Here is a 20489-nt window from a genome sequence, read left to right as displayed (position 1 = left end):
AGAGCCAATGCCTATCCTTCTAAAACTCTTTCAAAAAATTGCAGAGGAAGGAGCACTTCCAAACTCATTCTACAAGGCCACCATCTCCTGATATCAAAGCCAGCAAAGACAACACAAAAAATGAAAACTATAGGCCAGCATCACTGATGAACATAGATGCAAAAATCCTCAACACAATTTTCACAAACAGAATTCAGCAACACATCAGAAGGCTCATACACCATGATCAACTTGGATTTGTCCCAGGGATGCAAGGATTCTTAAATATATGCAAATCAATCAATGTGATACACCATATTCACAAATTGAAAGATAAAAATCATATGATAATCTCAATAGATGCAGAAAAAGTCTTTGACAAAATTCAGCACCCATTTATGGTTGAAACTCTTCAAAAAATGGGCATAGAAGGAACCTACCTCAACATAGTAAAGCCCATATATGATAAGTCTACTGCAAACATTATTCTCAATGGTGAAAAATTGAAAGCATTCCCCCTAAGATCAGGAACAAGACAAGGGTGTCCACTTTCACCACTATTATTCAACATAGTTCTGGAAGTCCCAGCTACAGCAATCAGAGAAGAAAAAGAAATAAAAGGACTCCAGATCAGAAAAGAAAAAGTAAAGCTCTCCCTGTTTGCAGATGACATGATACTGTACATAGAAAACCCTAAAGATAGTGTCAGAAAATTACTAGAGCTAATCGGTGACTTTAGCAAAGTTACAGGATACAAAATCAATACACAGAAATCACTTACATTTCTATATACTAACAATGAAAAATCAGAAAGAGAAATTAAAGAATCAATCCCATTCACCATTGCAGCAAAAAGGATTAAATATCTAGGAATAAACTTACCTCAGGAGACAAAAGAACTGTACACAGAAAATTATAACACACTAATGAAAGAAATCAAAGACGACATAAACAGATGAAGAGATATTCCATGCTCCTGGGTAGGAAGAATCAATATTGTGAAAATGACTATACTACCAAATGCAATCTACAGATTCAATGAGATACCTATCAAATTACCAATGACATTTTTCACAGAACTAGAACAAAAAGTTTCACAATTCATATGGAAACACAAATGACCCTGAATAGCCAAAGCAGTCTTGAAAATGAAGAATGAAGCTGGAGGAATCAACCTTCCTGACTTCAGATTATACTATAAAGCTACAGTCAACAAGACAGTATGGTACTGTCACAAAAACAGAAATATTGACCAATGGAACAAGATAGAAAGCCCAGAAATAAACCCATGCACCTATGAGTACCTTTTTTCTTCTTCTTTTTTTTTACTTTTAAGGACAAACTTTATTCAAATCTTGTGTCATATTAGTATACTTCTAAATTCAAACAGAGTATTAGTCAAAATTAGACACAGCAAAGCTTCAGAAACAAAACAAAAATTTTGAAGGAGTTACTGCTAACAAAGCCATCCCCCCAAGTAGTATCATATAATATGTTTGTCAGAAACCTATAATTTTCTATTTTAAACACTATTATTCAGAAGAAACCAAAATATTCTTTTCTTTTGCAATGTGAGTAATGTGTTAGCAAACTGTTTAGCAAAATAAATCCTCCCAACTGATTAGAAAGATGACATATTTAAAGGGAGAGGAAACATCTCAACTCCACATATACAGAAACAGCACTATAAATACACCACTTGGGCAGTCTAAGAGCTGCTTTGTTTTCAACACAATGTTTTCAAAAATGACAACTTCTTGTGTTTACACCTCTCAATTTTCTCAAATATTTTTGTTGGTTTGGTGAAGATGGTGCTTATTTCAGGGCAGCTTTGGACTGACTGATCACATGTACAGATCCGCAGTTAAATCTCTATCATCTCCAGGCCTCTTTTCTCGGATGGACTCTTATCCAATTTGGGTATACCATTCCAGACATCTCAGGGTTCACTCCCTCCTCTATGCCATTTGAAAGGTCCAAAACCTTTGTGCCTTCTTCAGTTATTTCCAAAATCTCACATGCAGACCACGTTGTTTCTGAGACTCGAACACACAACACATTTGGATCCGACAGTAAATCTATTCAGACTGTACGTGTTCACTGGCTGAGCTACCCACGCTAACTGGTAAGACCTGTCAGCTGGGCCAACCACCCAGGGTTGCACTGCTGTGCAGGCATTTGCAGCTCAAGGCGCCCTTATGGGTACCTTATTTTTGACAAAGGAGACAAGTACACACAATGGGGCAAAGACAGCATCTTCAATAAACAGTGCTGGGAAAACTGGACAGCTACATGTAAAAGAATGAAATTAGAACAGTTCCTAACATCAAACACAAAGATAAACTCAAAATGCATTAAAGATCTAAATTAAGACCAGAAACTATAAAACTCTTAGAGGAAAACATAGGCTGAACACTCGATGACATGAATCAAAGCAAGATCCTCCATGACCCACTTCCTAGAGTAATGGAAATAAAAACAAAAGTAAACAAGTGGGACATGATTAAACTTAAAAGCTTTCGCACAGCAAAGGAAACTACAAGCAAGGTGAAAAGACAACCATCAGAATGGGAGAAAATAATAGCAAATCAAACAACTGACAAAGGATTAATTTCCAAAATATACACACAGCTCATACGACTCAATACCAGAAAAACAAACAACCCAATCAAAAAGTAGGAAAAATACAGATATTTCTGTATCTGTAAACAGATATTTCGTCAAAGAAGACATACAGATGACTAACAAACACATGAAAAGATGCTCAATAACGCTCATTATTAGAGAAATGCAAATCAAAACCACAATGAGGTATCACCTCACACCAGTCAGAACGGCCATCATCAAAAAGTCTACAAACAATAAATGCTGGAGAGGGTGTGGAGAAAAGGGAAAGCTCTTGCACTGTTGGTGGGAATGTAAATTGATACAACCACTATGGGAGATGATATGGAGAGTCCTTAAAAAACTAGGAATAAAACCACCATATGACCCAGCAGTCCCACTCCTAGGCATATACCCTAAGGAAACCAAAATTGAAAAAGAGACATGTATCCCATTGTTCATTGCAGCACTATTTACAATAGCTAGAACATGAAGCAACCTAGATGTCCACTGACAGACGAATGGGTAAAGAAGTTGTGGTGCATATACACAATGGAAAATTATTCAGCTATAAAAATGAATGCATTTGAGTCAATTCTGATGAGGTGGATGAACCTGGAACCTATTATACAGAGTGAAGTAAGTCAGGAAGAGAAAGGTAAATATCATATTCTAATGCATATATATGGAATCTAGAAAAATGATACTGAAGAATTTATTTACAGGGCAGCAGTGGAGAAACAGACATAGAGAACAGACATATGGAGATGGGGAGAGGGGAGGAGAGGGTGAGATGCATGGAAAGAGTAACATGGAAACTCATATTAGCATGTGTGAAATAGATAGCCAATGGGAATTTGCTGTATGGCTCAGGAGACTCAAACAGGGGCTCTGTATCAACCTAGAGGGGTGGGATGGGGAGGGACATGTGAGGGAGGTTCAAAAAAGAGGGGATATATGTATACCTATGGCTGATCCATGTTGTTGTATGGCAGAAACCAACACAAAACTGTAAAAACTTTACAAACAAAAAAAAATAATTAAAAGAAGAAATTTACTTCTTCAGAAAAAAAAATCACTTTTAATTTTCTTTTTACTTCTTGCAAGTAAAAAGAAAGATGCTTCCCATTGATTTGTTGTGACAGTTTCTCCATGATATGAGCAGTTATATGCATGGGGTAAAACAATGTGCATTGAGATGGAGTAACCATTTCATCTCCTTTACATGCTCTAGATATTGCTTCCATGCCTAAACGTTCTATATAAGCAGCGTGTAATCAAGTGAATTTTTACGTGGACTTATTAGAGTATTGATGAGTCAGTTGAACTGAGGTGGATTAGCTGAGAGCCTGTTGTACAGAATGAAGTAAGTTATAAAGAGAAAAACAAATATCGTATATTAATGCACACACAGCAGGGAAAGGAGAAAGCGGGACTAACTGAGGTAGTAGCATTGACATATACACATTACTATGTGTAAAATAGATGAGTAGTGGGAAACTGCTATATAACGCGGGGAGCCCAGCCTGGCACTCTGTGACCACCTAGAGGGGTGGGATGGGGAGGGGTGGGAGGGGTACTCAAGAAGGAGGGGATAGACATAGTCTTATGGCTGATTCGCATTGTTGTACAGCAGAAACCAACACAACATCGTAAGACAATTATCCTCCAATTAAAAAGTTTAAAACAGAATTTCAAAGGAAGAAAGATGGAAGTCGTTCAGTTGTATCCAACTCTTTGCGACCCCATCGACTATACAGGCCAGGGAATTCTCCAGGCCAGCATATTGGAGTGGGTTGCCATTCCCTTCTCCAGGAAGTCTTCCCAACCTAGGGATCAAAGCCAGGTCTCCAATATTGCAGAAGGATTCTTTACCAGCTGAGCCACAAGGGAAGCCCAAGAATACTGGAGTGGGTAGCCTTTCCCTTCTCCAGCAGATCTTCCCAACCCAGGAGTTGAACTGGGTCTCCTGCATTGGAGGCAGATTCTTTACCAATTGAGCTTTCTGGGAAGCCCACAGAAAGATGAAGTTGGCCCAGTAGATAAAGTCTGGGTACCTTCTCAACAATTTTCCACTGGTTTTCCAATTCTGCCCACAAAAATGATGACCAAAGATGTTTTAGAAGGCAGTATAATGTGCTGAGCCAGTCAGAAGACTGGGAGGATAATGGTTAGCCAGTTCAGACATGTCCAGGATGATACTTCATCTAATTCCCACTTGAATCAGCTGCACCCACTGCAAGAAAGGCTGGAGCATGTATTCTAGCTGCATCCCTGAGAAGAAGAGGGGATGGATTTTGGTAAATGCTCAGCAGTCATTGCTGGAATGATTTAATGTGTGGTGAGATCACTTAATAAAGTTTCTGTGAGATGCTAAGGTGTTCAATAAATGTGTTCTCCCCACTGAACATTTAGCCAAAAAACTAGGCCTCAGGGCCTTCACATCAGCTGTTCCCTCTGCCTGGAATTCCCTTGTCTCAGGGAACCCACAAGCTCACTCCATCACTTTGTTCAGGTCTCTGATATAATACTGCAATGGAGTGGGACCCTATGGTCCTTCCCACCTTGTCCTCCTCCTGCCTTTTGTGAAAAAACTTTACCCACAGAGTAAGTTTAATCAGGGAAGCAAGAAAAGGCAGAAACAAAGACAAGCAATCAAACAGGACTAAACAGCAATAGTTCAGTCAGTAACCAAAGTCAAGGCCCCTTAGTTCCTTCTCAAGGGCTACAGATAATTTCCTGAGCCACGTTCTGTGGGCTGTCTGGTAGATACTGAAACCACCCGGCCCTCCAGGTGGAAGAAATTAACTACATGATGACCAGACTTTAGCCATGACATAAGCTTCCACAGTTCAAGAACTGGCCTCAAGGAAATGGGGACAAACTGACCCTGGAACTGAAGATTAACTCTACTTAAAACAATAAGATGGGGGAATTCCTTAGCGGTCCAGTGGTTAGGGTGCTGTGCTTTCACTCCTGAGGCCCCAAGTTCAATCACTGGTCAGGGAACTAAGATCGCACAAGCTGTGAGGCAGGAAAAAAAAAAAAATCAAGATGACATTGGTCACACTGCATGACCAATTTCGAGATGATTGTCAGAGCTGACTGTGCTTTTTCTGCATGTATTCCCCTCCCTCCATCTATAAAAGCTCTTGCCCGCTGATTGTCAGTGGCCATGCCCGGGGTAGGGGGCATGTGAGAGGGGGAAAGCGGGGCTCAGGTGGAAAGTGGTGGAGTGCGGAAGGGGGAGGTCAGCCTTTGGACCCACCTCCCTGACACACTTCAGTTGCCAGCATCCCAGATAAAGCAAACTTTCCCTTCCACTGACTTTGCCCCTTTACGCACTTGTGAGCAGTGATCAGCCAGACCCCCACTTTCATTAACAATATCACTCACTCAGAGAGGTCATTTCTGTACCTGACCTGAAAAACAGCGTCTTTTAATTTAATGGCTACAGCCACCATCCACAGTGATTTTGGAGCCCAAGAAAATAAAATCTGTCACTGTTTCCAATTTTTTCCCTTCTATTTGCCATGAAGTGATGGGACCGGATGCCATTATCTCAGTTTTTCGAACATTGACTTTTAAGCCAGCTTTTTCACTCTCCTGTTTTACCCTCATCAAGAGGCTGTTTAGTCAAGCCATGGTTTTTCCAGTAGTCATGTATGGATTGATGTGAGAGTTGAACTATAAAGAAGGCTCAGTGCTGACGAATTGATGCTTTCAAACTGTGGTGCTGGAGAAGACTCCAGAGTCCCTTGGACTGCAAGGAGATCAAACCCATCAATCCTAAAGGAAATCAGTCCTGGATATTCATTGGAAGGACTGATGCTGCAGCTAAAGCTCCAATGCTTTGACCACCTGATGTGAAGAGCCAACTCATTGGAAAAGGTCCTGATCCTGGGGAAAACTGGGGGCAAGAGGAGAAGCGGGTAACAGAGGATGAGATGGTTGGATGGCACCACGGACTCAATGGACATGAGTCTGAGCAAACTCCAGGAGATCGTGAAGGACAGGAAAGCCTGGCATGCTGCAGTCCATGGGGTTGCAAAGAATTGGACATGACTTAGCAGCTGAACAACAACCACATTGGCTGTTACTTAGGAGAACACCGACTAGTATGCCAGGAGACAATAAAACCCAATGATGCCATTCTTATTGGTTAGCCTCCAACAGATCAGAACAAGGTGGAAAACAGCAGAGAGGGGAACAGGATGGCAAATGGAGTTTTACCATTTTTTAAACGAGTTTTTTTATTGCCAGAGCACCATCAGTTACTCTCTGCATCCCTGTGATTCGGGTCATTTTTCTCAGCAGTGTGCTTGACCTGATTTTTTTTTCTTCGCTGGCTACCAAAGGGAACAGATACAAAAGGGAACATACAAGGAATCCCCAGGAAATCATTTTTATTGGAGTGTAGTTTGCTCTGCAATTTTGTGTTAGTTTCTGCTGCACAACAAAGTGAAGCCACAAGTGTATATATATATCCTCTCTTCCTTGGAGTGCCTTCCTATTTAGGTCACCACAGAGCATTGAGTAGCGTGCCCTGTGCTATACAGGAGGTTCTCATTAGTTATCTATTTTATATATGGCAGTGTATATATATCAATCCCAATCTCCCAATCCATCCCACCCCCCCCCAATAAATCTTGAGAACTGCACCACATACACGTTCACATCTATAGTTATGTCTCTGGTTAAGCCAGCTCTCCCAAAGGAAGAGGGTCATTACTCTGTTTCTGATATCCCAATCATGTTTCCCTCGGCCGAAAGAGCAGGCAGCTGGCCAAACATATCACGCCCTCCAGAACGGTGGAAGTCACTAAGTCCCGTAGCTGAAACTGCACACACAGAGCTGCTGGGAACTACCACACTCCGACACCATCCACCGCCCACACGGCGAATGTCTTTGCCAGCCACCCAGGCGGGAGAACTGCAGCTTATAAATCCCGGGCAAAGTCCGATCTCTCGGTAAAGTGAGGGGGAGGCAATCAGGAGAGAGGAAGGCAAGAAACCAAAATGCAAGATGAAAAGCCCCCATCCCTTACTCGTGTGAGCCAATCATTTAACCAAGAAAGGACACAGTGACAGCAATTAAACTCCAAAATCGAATCTGCGGTCAGACCCCCAGCTTTGGCACATCCTATCTTAATGATTTATATATATATATATATATATATATATGTGTGTGTGTGTGTGTGTGTGTGTGTGTGTGTGTGTGTGGTATAATTAATTATATTGGATATAGTTGATTTACAATGGTGTGTTGGTTTCTGCTGTGTAACAAAGTGAATCCTAAGTTGCTGTTTTAGTTTTCTAGGTCAGCCAGGATGAACCACAATTGGCCCTCGGCATATGTGGGTTCTAGGGATTCCAACCAATCCTCAGATTTGGGGACCCATGAATTAATAAATCCAACTGTAAGGGATTTGAACATCCCTGAGTTTTGGTACCCGTCGGGGGGCTGAAAAGAATGCCCCACAGATACTGAGGGAAGACTGGGACGTTTAAGCAATCAGACTGTTCACTAGTGGTGCTGGACACTAAAAGTCCAAACTCAAGCCTGCAACAGCATTGGTCCTTCTGAGAGCTGCGGGGGAAGAGTCCGCTCCAGCCTCTCTCCTTGGCGTCTAGATGGCTGTCTTCATGCTCACGTGGCATTCTCCCTGTAGGCATGGCTGTGACTGTGTTTCCCATTTTTTTACAAGGACATCAGTCATATTGGATTAGAGTCCACTGTAATGACCTCATTTTAACCAGTTACATCTGCAATGACCTTATTTCCAAATAAGGTCAGATTCCCGTGTTCTGGGAGATAGGGCTTCAAGGTAAGAATTTCAAGTATGCTATGGACTGAATGTATTCCTCCAAAAGTCATATGTTGAAATCCTAATCCCAATGTGATGGTATTGGGGGTAGGGGATCTTTGGGTGGCAATCAGGTTATCAGGGTGGAGGCTTCTAGAATGGGATTCAGATCCATGTCCTTTTCTGTTTTAGATTTATTTATTTATTGGCTGTGTTGGGTGTTCATTGCTACATGTTAGCTTTCTTCAGTTCGGCAAGCAAGGGCCACTGTTCACAGCCATGCGCGGTTTCTCGTTGCAGAGGCTTCTCTTGCTGCGGCGTGTGGGCTCTAGGGTGCGCAGGCTTCCGTAGTTGTAGCACAATGGGCTCAGTAGTTGCAGCTTCCAAGCTCTAGAGTGCTGGCTCAGTAGTTGTGGTACACGGGCTTAGTTGCTCTGCAACATGTGGGATCTTAGTTCCTGGGCCACAGGTTGAACCAGTGTCCCTTGCATTGCAAGGTGGATTCTTAACCACTGCACCACCAGGGAAGTCCTGATTCATGTCCTTTTAAGAAGAGACCCTAGAGGGCTCCCTCATCCCTTCAGCCACCTGAGAACACAAGGAGAAGTTGGCCATCTAGGGAGCAGGCCCTCAACAGTTACTGAATCTATAAGTGCCTTGATCTTGAACTTCCCAACCTCCACAACTGGGAGAAAGAAATTCTGTTGTCTTTAAGCCATCCAGACTATCATATTCTGTTATAGCAGCCTGAAGGGTCTAAGACTGCGGGGAAAAATTATTCAATCCATAACAGTTACTGTGAAGCCTTATAAAATTAAGAATCTTGAAATGGATAATCATGATGAAGGCATTATGAAATAAGAAAGCACTTTATGGGGCTTGCCCGGCAGCTCAGTGGTAAAGAATTTGCCTGCCAATTCAGGAGACACGGGTTCCATCCCTGATCCGGGAAGATCCCACATGCCCCAGAGCAACTAAGCCTGTTGGCCGCAACTATCTAGCCTGTACTCTAGAACCCAGAAGTCTCAACTACTGAAGCGCACACACCTAGAGCCCATATTCTGCAACAAGAGTTGTCACTGCGATGAGAAGCCTGCACACCACAACTAGAGAGTAACCCCAGCTTGTCTCAACTAGAGAGAAAGTCCATGCACAGCAATGAAGACCCAGCACAGCCAAAAATAAACAAATAAATAAATACAATTATTTTTTAAAAGACATCACTTTACTGTCCCCCACAAAGTGGGTCCTTAAAAAAGGTCGGTCTGGCAAAAGATATGCTGAAGACCTCCAGGTGGAGTCTGATGGAGAAAACCCTGACAATATATTGAGTCCCTACCACATAACACAGAACACACTGTAATCAATGTTATGGAGATAAAAATTGCCTACAATACAGTGCATCCATCTGACGTTTACAGTTTGATGAGTTTTTACTAGCGTACACCACATGTAACCACCACCAACACCATCAACATTCAGAACATTTCCATCGTCCCAAAGTTCCCTCTTGCCCCTTTATTATCAACACCCCACCCTGCCTCCAAGTCACCACTGATCTGTTCTCTGTTACTATAGAGTAAACTCATCTATTCTATAATTTTACACAAATGAACTCCTCTTTTGTGTCCGGCTCCTTTCATGAAACATAATGCTTTTGAGATTCATCCACATTGCTCTGTTTACCAGTTTCTGTTCCTTTGTATTGTTTTCCATTGTATGGCTGGACCACAGTTTGTCTGCTCACCTGTTGATAGGCATTTGGCTAGCTGCTAGTGTTTGCCTATTACAAACAGAGCTGCTGTGAACAATCACTTACAAGCTCTGGTGTGGACATGTGTTTTCATTTATCCTGGGTAAGGATTCAGTTTCGGAAATACCATCTGGTGAGCATACATTTAACTCCATAAAAAAGCTTTTACCATACTGCTTTCCACCAGCAGTGGGCACGACACTCCCCAGCCTTGCCAGCAATTGGCATCATCCATCCTTTGGACGATAGTCATTCTGGTGAGCGTAGTCAAATCTTGCTGGGATTCGCATTTGCATTTCCCTAATGTTCAGTGATGCCATACAAATAGACACGTGTGTGTCTCTACGTTCGTGTTCCATCATATCTGACTCTGTGACCCTGTGGACTGTAGCCCACCAGGCTCCCCCGTCCCTGGGACTCTCCAGGCAAGAACACTGGAGTGGGTTGCCATTTCCTTCTCCAATGCAGGAAAGTGAAAAGTGAAAGTGAAGTCGCTCAGTCGTATCCGACTCTCACTCTGCATCCATCCCTATTGTTGTTGCTCAGTTGCTAAGCCATGGCCAACTCTTTGTGACCCCATGGACTACAGCACACCAGGTTTCCCTGTCCTTCACTATTTCCCAAAGTTTGCTCAAACTCACGTGCATTGAGTTGGTGATTAAACGTGGTCCACTGGAGAAGGGAATGGCAAACCAGTATTCTTGCCTCAAGAACCCCATGAACATTTGAAAAGGCAAAAAGATACGACACCGGAAGATGAGCCCCCCAGGTGGGTAGATGTCCAGTATGCCACTGGGGAAGAGCTGAGAAATAGCTCCAGAAAGAATGAAGAGGCTGGGCAAAACAGAAACAACGCCCAGTGGTGGGTGCGTCTGGTGGTGAAAGTAAAGTCCGATGCTATAAAGAACAATATTGCATGGGAACCTGGAATATTAGGTCCATGAATCAAGGTAAACTAGATGTGATCAGGCAAAAGATGGCAAGAGTGAATACTGACATTTTAGGAATCAGTTGAACTAAAATGGACAGAAAGGGAAAATTTAATTCAGATGACCATTATACCTACTACTGTGGTCAAGAATCCCTCAGAAGAAATGGAGTAGCCCACATAGTCAACAAAAGAATTCGAAATGCAGTACTTGGGTGCAATCCCACAAATGATGGAATGATCTTGGTTTGTTTCCAAGGCAAACCATTCAGCATCATAGCAATCCAAGTCTGTGCCCCAATCACTAATGCCAAAGAAGCTGAAGTTGAACAATTCTATGCGGACCTACAGGACCTGCTAGAATTAACACCAAAAAAGATTCTACCCCTTCATTCCTGTTCAAATATTTATTGACCACCTGCCACATGCTGGTAGAATACATGGCACTGTGGTTGGCTATGTGAGAGGCAGATCTGTGTCTGCTTCTTTCTGACATGTGCTCTTGGGCAAAGTATTTAATCTCTCTAAGTCTCAGTTTTCTCATCTGTAAATTGGGAATGACCATGGGACTTGAATAATAGGGCTGGTGTGAGAAAATTAGATAATAAACACAGAAGACTGGAACACAGTAATCACTCCCTGTGGTTGGTGATTATTTTCTTACATGCAGTATGTTGGGAATAAAATAAAAATAATCCCCTTTCCATGGTGCTTTCCTATCAATGGACAAGTGTACATTAAACCAAAAAATCTTTTAGTCCCAATTACAAAGGAGAGTTAAGGCTTTAAAATAGTTTGAGTGAGATACACCTCCACATCTAATCAATTGTGTCTGGAATTTAGGAGGAAAGAGCAATCACATTGCACCAACATGGCTTCCTGAACCATTCCTTTGGATGGGAGAATGATTCCCAAAGAGAGGGCTGGAGGTTAGTGGATTGTGGACAAGTAGATACTCCAAAAGATATCCACTATGGTATCCAATTTCTCAACATTTCATTTCTGACATTAACCCTAACCCAGAGAGATAATTGGAAAAATGTTCAGAACAAGCTTGTATCAGTTACCTATTTCTATGATAATATTGTGTAACAAATAAGCACAAAATATCAGTGGCATCAGTTCAGTCGTTCAGCCGTGTCTGACTCTTTGCGACCCCATGGACTGCAGCATGCCAGGCTTCCCTGTCCATCGCCAAACCCTGGAGCTTGCTCAAACTCATGCTCATAAAGTCAGTGGTGCCATCCAACCATCCCATCCTCTGTCATCCCCTTCTCCTCCTGCCTTCAATCTTTCCCACCATCAGGGTCTTTTCCAATGAGTCAGTTCTTCACATCGGCTGGCCAAAGTATTGGTTTGCTCTCCTTGCAGTCTAAGGGACTCTCAAGAGTCTTCTCCAACACCACAGTTCAAAAGCATCAATTCTTTGGTGCTCAGCTTGCTTTATAGTCCAACTTTCACATCCATTTATGACTATTGGAAAAACCATAGCTTTGACTAGATAGACCTTTGTTGGCAAAGTAATATCTCTGCTTTTTAATATCCTGTCTAGGTTTGTCATAGTTTTTCTTCCAAGGAACAAGCTTCTTTTAATTTTATGGCTACAGTCACCATCTGTAGTGATTTTGGAGTCCAAGGAAATAAAGTCTGTCACCGTTTCCATTGTTTCCCCATCTATTTGCCATGAAGTGATGGGGCCACATGCCATGATCTTTGATTTCTTGAATGCTGAGTTTATATATATATGTACGTATTTGGCTGCAGCAGGCCTTAGTTGCAGCACATGAGATCTAGTTCCCTGACCAGGGATCAAATCCAGGCCCCCTGCATTGGGAGCTTGGAGTCTTCATCACTGGACCATCAGGGAAGTCCCTGAATGTTGAGTTTCAAGCCAGCTTTTTCACTCTTCTCTTTCACTTTCATCAAGAGGCTCTTTATTAATCTTGGCTTTCTCCCATGAGGGTGGTATCATCTGCATATCTGAGGCTATTGATATTTCTCCCAGCAATCTTGATTCCAGCTTTGCTTCATCCAGCCTGGCATTTCTCATGATGTACTCTGCATATAAGTTAAAAAAGCAGGGTGACAGTATACAGCCTTGATGTACTCCTTTCCCAATTTGGAACCAGTCTATTGTTCCATGTCCGATTCTTACTGTTGCTTCTTGACCTGCATACAGATTTCTCAGGAGGCAGGTAAGGTGGTCTGGTATTCCCATCTCTTGCAGAATTTTCTACTGTGTGTTGTGATCCACACAGTCAAGGCTTTGACATAGTCAGTAAAGCAAAAGCAAATGTTTTTCTGGAACTCTCTTGCTTTTCTATGATCCAATGGATGTAGGCGATTTGATCTCTGGTTCCTCTGCCTTCTCTAAATCGAGCTTGAACATTTGGAAGTTCGCCGTTCACATACTGTTGAAGACTCACTTGGAGAATTTTGAGCATTACTTTGCTAGTGTGTGAGATGAGTGCAATTGTGCAATAGTTTGAACATTCTTTGGCATTGCCTTTCTTTGGGATTGGAATGAAAACTGACCTTTCCAGTCCTGTGACCACTGCTGAGTTTTCCAAATTTTCTGGCATAGTGAATGCAGCATTTTAACAGCATCATCTTTTAGGATTTGAAACAGCTCATCTGGAATTCCATCACTCCACTAGTTTTGTTCGTAATGATGTTTCCTAAGGCCCACTTGACTCCACATTCCAAGATGTCTGGCTCTAGGTGAGTGATCACATCATTGTGGTTATCTGGGTCATTAAGATCTTTTTTGTATAGTTTTTATGTGTATTCTTGCCACCTTTTCTTAATATCTTCTGCTTCTGTTAGGTCCGTACCATTTCTGTCCTTTATTGCGCCCATCTTTGCATGAAATGTTCCCTTGGTATCTTTAATTTTCTTGAAGAGTCTTTCCCATTCTATTGTTTTCCTCTATTTCTTTTCATTGATCACTTAGGAAAGCTTTCTCATCTCTCCTTGCTATTTTTTGGAACTCTGCATTCAGATGGGTATATCTTTCCTTTTCTCCTTTGCTTCTTCCAACAACACAAGAGATGACTCTACACATGGACATCACAAGATGGTCAATACAGAAATCAGGTTGATTATAATCTTTGTAGCCGAAGATAGAGAAGCTCTATACAGGCAGCAGCAAAAACAAGACCTGGTGCAGACTGTGGCTCTGATCATGAACTCCTTATTGTAAAAGTCAGACTTAAATTGAAGAAAGCGGGGAAAGCCACTAGACCATTCAGGTTTGACCTAAATCAAATCCCTTACAATTATACAGTGGAAGTGACAAATAGATTCAAGGGATTAGGTCTGATGGAGTGCCTGAAGAACTCTGGATGGAGATTTGTGACACTGTACAGAAGGCAGTGATCAAGACCATCCCTAAGAAAAAGAAATGCAAAAAGACAAAATGGTTGTCTGATAGCTGAGATGGTTGTCAAATGGCTGAGAAAAGAAGAGAAGCTAAAGGCAAAGGAGAAAAAAAAATTAAAAATTAAAATTAAAGAAAAAAAAAGCATAGAAGAAAAGAAAAGTTTTACCTATCTGAATGCAGAGTTCCTAAGAATAGCAAGAAGAGATAAGAAAGCCTGCGTAGTGATCAATGGCATACAACAGTAAATTTGTTGCACATGTGTCTGGGGTCAGTGGCGGATCAGATGGTTCTGCTGATCTTGGCTCTTTTTGCTCACGTGACTGATGGTTAGCTGGCTGACCTTGGAGTGACAAGAGCAACTTGGCTCTGTGACGCAAGGCTCTCACTCTCCTGAAGGCTGTCCCCAGTGTGTCCTTGTGGTGATGTCAGTGGGGCAAGAGTAAGCCTAGTCACATAGGGGCCTTTCAAGCATGTTCTTACCAACATGCCATTGACCCAAAGCAAGTTATATAGCCAAACCCACAGTGAAAGCAGTAGGCTGCTAGGACTTGCCTGGTAGTCTAGTGATGGAGAATCCACCTGCCAAAGCAGGGAAAACAGGTTTGATCCCTGGTCTGGGAAGTTTCCACGTGCCTCAGAGCAACCGAGACCATGTGCCACAACTTCTGAGCCCAAGCCCTAAAGCCAGCAGACTACTGAGCAGCGCACATTCCCAGGGCATCCCCCAACCAGAGAAGCCGCTGCGATGGGACACCACGACAGAGAGCAGCCCCGCTCACCACAACTAGAGAACGCCCTTGTGCAGCAACAAAGAGTCAGCGCAACCGAAAAGAAATTAAAATTAAAAAATAATAAGACGCTACAAAGTGACTGGCAAAAGAGAAGCATGAAGAATTGACACCATTTTGGCAATCTACCACACGCATCGTTTGTAACTGCCAAAGAAACAAAAGCAAACAAACACTGGCTGATTCGTGTTGAGGTTTGATAGAAAACAGCGAAATTCTGTAAAGCAATTATCCTTCAATAAAAAATAATTAAACAAACAAACCAAAAAAACCAAAAACCTTTTTCAAGTAACCTAAATGACCATCTATAGAAAATTGGTTAGAAAAATTATGCCACAATATGGAATGGCATCTGTATTAATTTCTTATCACTGCTCTAACAAACATGCATAAACTTAGTTGCTTAAAATAACATAAATGTATCATCTGAAATGGGCTCCACTGTTGTTGTTCGCTTGTTCAGTCGTGTCCGACTCTTTGCGAACCCATGCACTGCATCACCCCAAGCTTGCCTGTCCTTCACTATCTCCCGGAGTTTGCTCAAACTCATGTCCGTTGAGTTGATCCTGCCGTCCAACCATCTCATCCTCTGTCACCCCCTTCTCCTCCTGCCCTCAGTCCTTCCCAGCATCAGGGTCTTTGGCAATGAGTCACTCTTTGCATCACGTGGCCAAAGTAACAGAGCTTCAGCTTCAGCACCAGTACTTCCAATGAACATTCAGGGTTGATTTTCTTTAGGACTGACTAACTTGATCTCCTTGCTGTCCACAGGACTTTCAAGAGTATTTTCCAAAGCCACAGTTTAAAAGCATTAATTCTTTAGTGCTCAGCCTTCTTTATGCTTTATGGTCCCACTCTCACATCCATACATGACCACTGGAAAATCCATAGCTTTGACTACATGGACCTTTGTTGGTAAAGTGATGTCTCTGCTTTTTAATATGCTATCTAGGTTCATCATAATTTTTCTTCTAAGCGGCAAGCATCTTTTAACTTCACAGCTGGGTCCCACTGACCTGAAACCAAAGTGTGGGTAGGGCTGTGCTTCTCTCTGGAAGCTCTAGAAGAGAACATACTTCCTCGACTTTTCCAGGCTCTAGAGATGCGTTTCTTGTATCCCTTGACTCATGTCCCCTTCCTCCATCTTCAAAAGCAGCAGAGTAGTATCTTCAGGTACCTTTCTCCCCCTTCTTCCATGATCACATTGCCTCTGATCTCCTGCCCCTCGTTAATATAAAGACACCTGTCATTACATTGGACTTCCCTAGTGACTCAGCAGTAAAGAATCTGCCTGCAGTGCAGGAGACCCAGATTCGATCCCTGGGTTGGGGAGATCCTCTGGAGGAGGGCATGACACCCACTCCAGTATTCTTGCCTGGAGAATCCCATGGACAGAGGAGCCTGGCGGGCTACAGTTCATGGGATTGCAAAGAGTCGGACACGACTAAAGCAACAGAGCATACTCGCATGCATGTGATTACATTTGGAGCCACTCGGATAATCCCGGATATCTCTTTGTGGTGGCAGGGGGGCAGGGCTGTCTTGTTCTCTGTAAGATGTTCCCATCTAATAGCATATTCAGCCTCTACCCCCAAGATACCATGGACATGACCACCCTCAAATGTCACAACCAAATGTCCCCTGGGGGACAACTCTCCCCCATTGAGGAACACGGACCAGAGGCAAAAATTAAAAGACATTCTGTCTCTGGACTTCCCTTGTGGCGCAGTGGATAAGAATCCACCTGTCAATGCAGAGGACGTAGCTTTGATCCCTTGTCTGGGAGGATTCCGCATGCCAAGAAGAAGCTGAGCCCTTGAGCACCACAGCTACTGAGCTTGCTCTCTAGAGATCATGAGCTGCAACTATTGAGCCCACGTGCTGCAACAACTGGAACCTGCACACCTAGAGCCTGTTTCCTCAATAAAAGAAGCCACTGCAATGAGAAGCCCACACACAGCAACAAAGAGTAGCCCCAGCTCTCAACGACTAGAGAAAGCCCACGTGCAGTGAGAATCCAGAGCAACCAAAAATATAAAATTAATTAATCAATTACCAAATCACTAGACAGCCAATATATCTTATCAAGTAAATAAGTCAGAACAGAATGTACACGTTCTGACTTTGAAAGTTAGCATTTATAAATAAATGTTTGAGAAGATTAATTGCAAATCACTAATATGGTTTTTCCAGTAGTCATGAACAGATGTGAGAGTTGGATCTTAGAGAAGGCTGAGTGCTGAAGAACTGGTGTTTTCTAATTGTAGTGCTGGAGAAGACTCTTGACAGTCCCTTGGACAGCAAGGAGATCAAACCAGTCAATCCTAAAGGAAATCAACCCTGAATATTCACAGGAAGAACTGGTGCTGAAGCTGAAGCTCCAATACTTTGGCCAACTGATGCGAAGAACTGACTCACTGGAAAAGACCCTGACACTGGGAAAGATTGAAAGCAAAAGGAGAAGGGAGTGGCAGAGGATGAAATGATTGGACAGTATCATGAACTCAACGGACATGGCTTTGAGCAAACCCCGGGAGATAGTGACGGACAGGGGACCCTGTCGTGCTGTAGTACATGGGGTCACAAAGACTTAGCCATGGGGTCACATGACTTAGCCACTGAACAACAGCTGCAAATATGGGTGAGCTCTTGATGAGAGATTAATGGAGATCATCAGTTTCCAGTGTTTGGATTTTTGAAGTGTATAGCTTTTATAGCTAGAAAAATTTTAAAGAAGATGAAATAATGCTCTTTTAATCAGCTTTATTCAAGACAGTGTTGTCTTTAGCCAGTTGAGGTCAAGACTATGAACCTTTGCTACTCTCAAAAAGACAGGAGATCACAAGTGTTGGCAATGGTGTAGAGAAAAGCAGCACTTGTGCACTGTTGGAGGAAATATGAATTGGTGCAGCCATCACGGAAAACAGTGTTGAGGTTTCTCAAGAAATTAAAAGTGGAACTACCCTGTGAGACAGCAATCCCACTTCCAGGTGTATATCCACAGGAAAAGAAATCTGGGCCTTGATGAGATATCTGAGGCTCACATGTTCATTGCAGTATTATTCACAATGACCAAGATTTGAAAACAGGCTAAATGTCCATCAACAAATAAACAGATAAAGAAAATGTGAAGTGAAGCAAGTGGCCCGAAACCTAGCGACAGCAGCCTTGAGCTGCGGGTCAAAGCTTCCCTGATTTAATGTCATTTTTGGAGACTGCAAAATCAACTGACGAAAATGACACTGGAAATCCAGGTAAGCAGGAAAGAAGGGGGTAAGATGCAAACCAGATGTGGCAGTCTTGAGTGTCTAAGAGCTATCTGGTGCCAAAAGGCTGGATGTGCTCCCCTAGGGAGGTGGGGAGGAGAGGAAAAGCAGGTGAATGGGGAGGGATGGGGTAAAGAAGAAATTGAGGACAGTCAAAGGCAGCGCAGCAAAGAGCAGTATCAAGAAAGCTGCGGGCTGGGGGAGACAGAGCTGTGGTGTGAGCATCTGGGATGCCAAGTGGGAAAGAAAGAATGAAAGACAGCGAGAGAGGGAGGGAAAGAGGGAGAGAAAGAAAGAGACAGAGAGAGAAAGGGACAGAGAGAAAAAGAGGGAGAGCGAGAGAGAGAGCAAGGAGTGACAGAGAGGGGGAGAGGGAGGGAGAGACAGAATGAAAGAAAGAGAGATAAAAAGAAATAAGGAGGGATTTCCCTGGTGGTCCAATGCCTAAAAGTCCCGATCCCAGTGCAGGAGGACTGGGCTTGACCCTTGGGCAGGGAACAAGATCCCACATGCCGCAACCAAGAGTCTGTGTGCTGCGACTGAAATATCTCACCTGCTGTACCTAGGACCGAGTGCAGCCAAATAAATAATCTTGACCTGAGGGATGGGATGGGGAGGGAGGTGGGAAGGAGGGTCAGGATGAGGAACACATGAACACCCATGGCTGATTCATGCGAATGTATGGCAACATTCACCACAATATTGTAAAGTAATTAGCCTCCAATTAAAATTGTAAAAAACATTTTAAAAATTGAGATTGTTTCTTGAAAAAGATTAAAAAAAGAAAGGAGAGAAGGGGAGGGAGGGAGGAGTGAAAGGAAGGAAGAAATAAAAAAGGTCAAGGAAGTGAGAGTGAAAATGAACCACGGGCGTGAGCAAATATGCGGTCACTAATGACCTTGACAAGAACAAGTTGAGAGGACTGGTGGGCTGGAAAGCAATCAGCAGCAGGTTTAGAAGGACGTGGCATTGCAAAGTGCAGATAGGCTCAAAACAGTTCGCTGAAAAAATGAATAATCATGCCTGATTGTTGCTGGGTTGTCATGACAACCAGCTAAGACAATGATGGTGAATGCTCTTTCTTTAAGTGACCTTTTTTATTGAGGCTTAGTTTACATCCAGCCAAATTCACCCTTGATTAGTGTACAGTCCTATGAGTTTTGAAAAATGCACACAGCTGTGGAACCATCTCCAAAATCAAGATACAGAAGAGTTCCATCAGCCCCAAGCAGTTCCCTGGAGACCGTTTGCAATTAACTCCTTCCGGCATCTTCAGCCCATAGCAATCTGTCCCTACAGTTTTGTCATCACCGGGAGATCATATAAATGGAAGTACAGTGCATGTCCCCTTCCTGGATCACAGCCTTATCATGGCAAAGGGGCTTGTGTAGTTCAATGAAGCTATGGCCATGCTGTGCAGGGCCACTCAAGATAGACAGGTCATGGTGGAGAGTTCTGACAAAATGCAGTCCCCTGGAGGAGGGAATGGCAAACCACGCTAGTATTCTTGCCACAAGAACCCCATGAACAGCATAAAAAAGCAAAGAGATATGACATGGAAAAGTGAGCCCCGCGTGTTGGAAAATGTCCCATATGCTACCAGGGAAGAGTGGAGGGCAATTACTAATAGCTCCAGAAAGAATGAAGTGGATGGGCCAAAGTGGAAATGTCAATTGCGGATGTATCTGGTGATGAAAGTGAAGTCCAATGCTGTAAAGAAGAATATCGCATAGGTACCTGGAATGTTAGGTCCGTAAATCAAGGTAAATTGAACATGATCAAGCAGGAGATGGCAAGAGGCTGACATCTTAGGAATCAGTGAACTAAAATGAATGGGAATGGGTGAATTTAATTCAGATGACCATTGTATCTACTGCTGTGTGCAAGGATCCCTTAGAAGAAATGGAGTAGCCCTCAAAGTCAACAAAAGGGTCCAAAATGCAAGTACTTGGGTACAATCTCAAAAATAACAGAATGATCTT

The 20489-nt window shown here is 42.8% G+C and overlaps 1 non-coding gene across 1 annotated transcript; it reads left to right on the top strand.

Moving 5' to 3' along the window:
• The first annotated feature begins 3704 nt into the window (after positions 1-3704).
• LOC114115084 (small nucleolar RNA SNORA20) lies at positions 3705-3823 on the top strand. The gene has a single exon (XR_003589582.1). It is a non-coding gene; the product is annotated as a small nucleolar RNA SNORA20 (small nucleolar RNA).
• The last annotated feature ends 16666 nt before the right edge of the window (positions 3824-20489 follow it).

The sequence above is a fragment of the Ovis aries genome, chromosome 5, assembly GCF_016772045.2.
Source record: "Ovis aries strain OAR_USU_Benz2616 breed Rambouillet chromosome 5, ARS-UI_Ramb_v3.0, whole genome shotgun sequence".
Lineage (NCBI taxonomy): Eukaryota > Metazoa > Chordata > Mammalia > Artiodactyla > Bovidae > Ovis > Ovis aries.
This window is presented reverse-complemented; position numbering and strand designations above follow the sequence as displayed.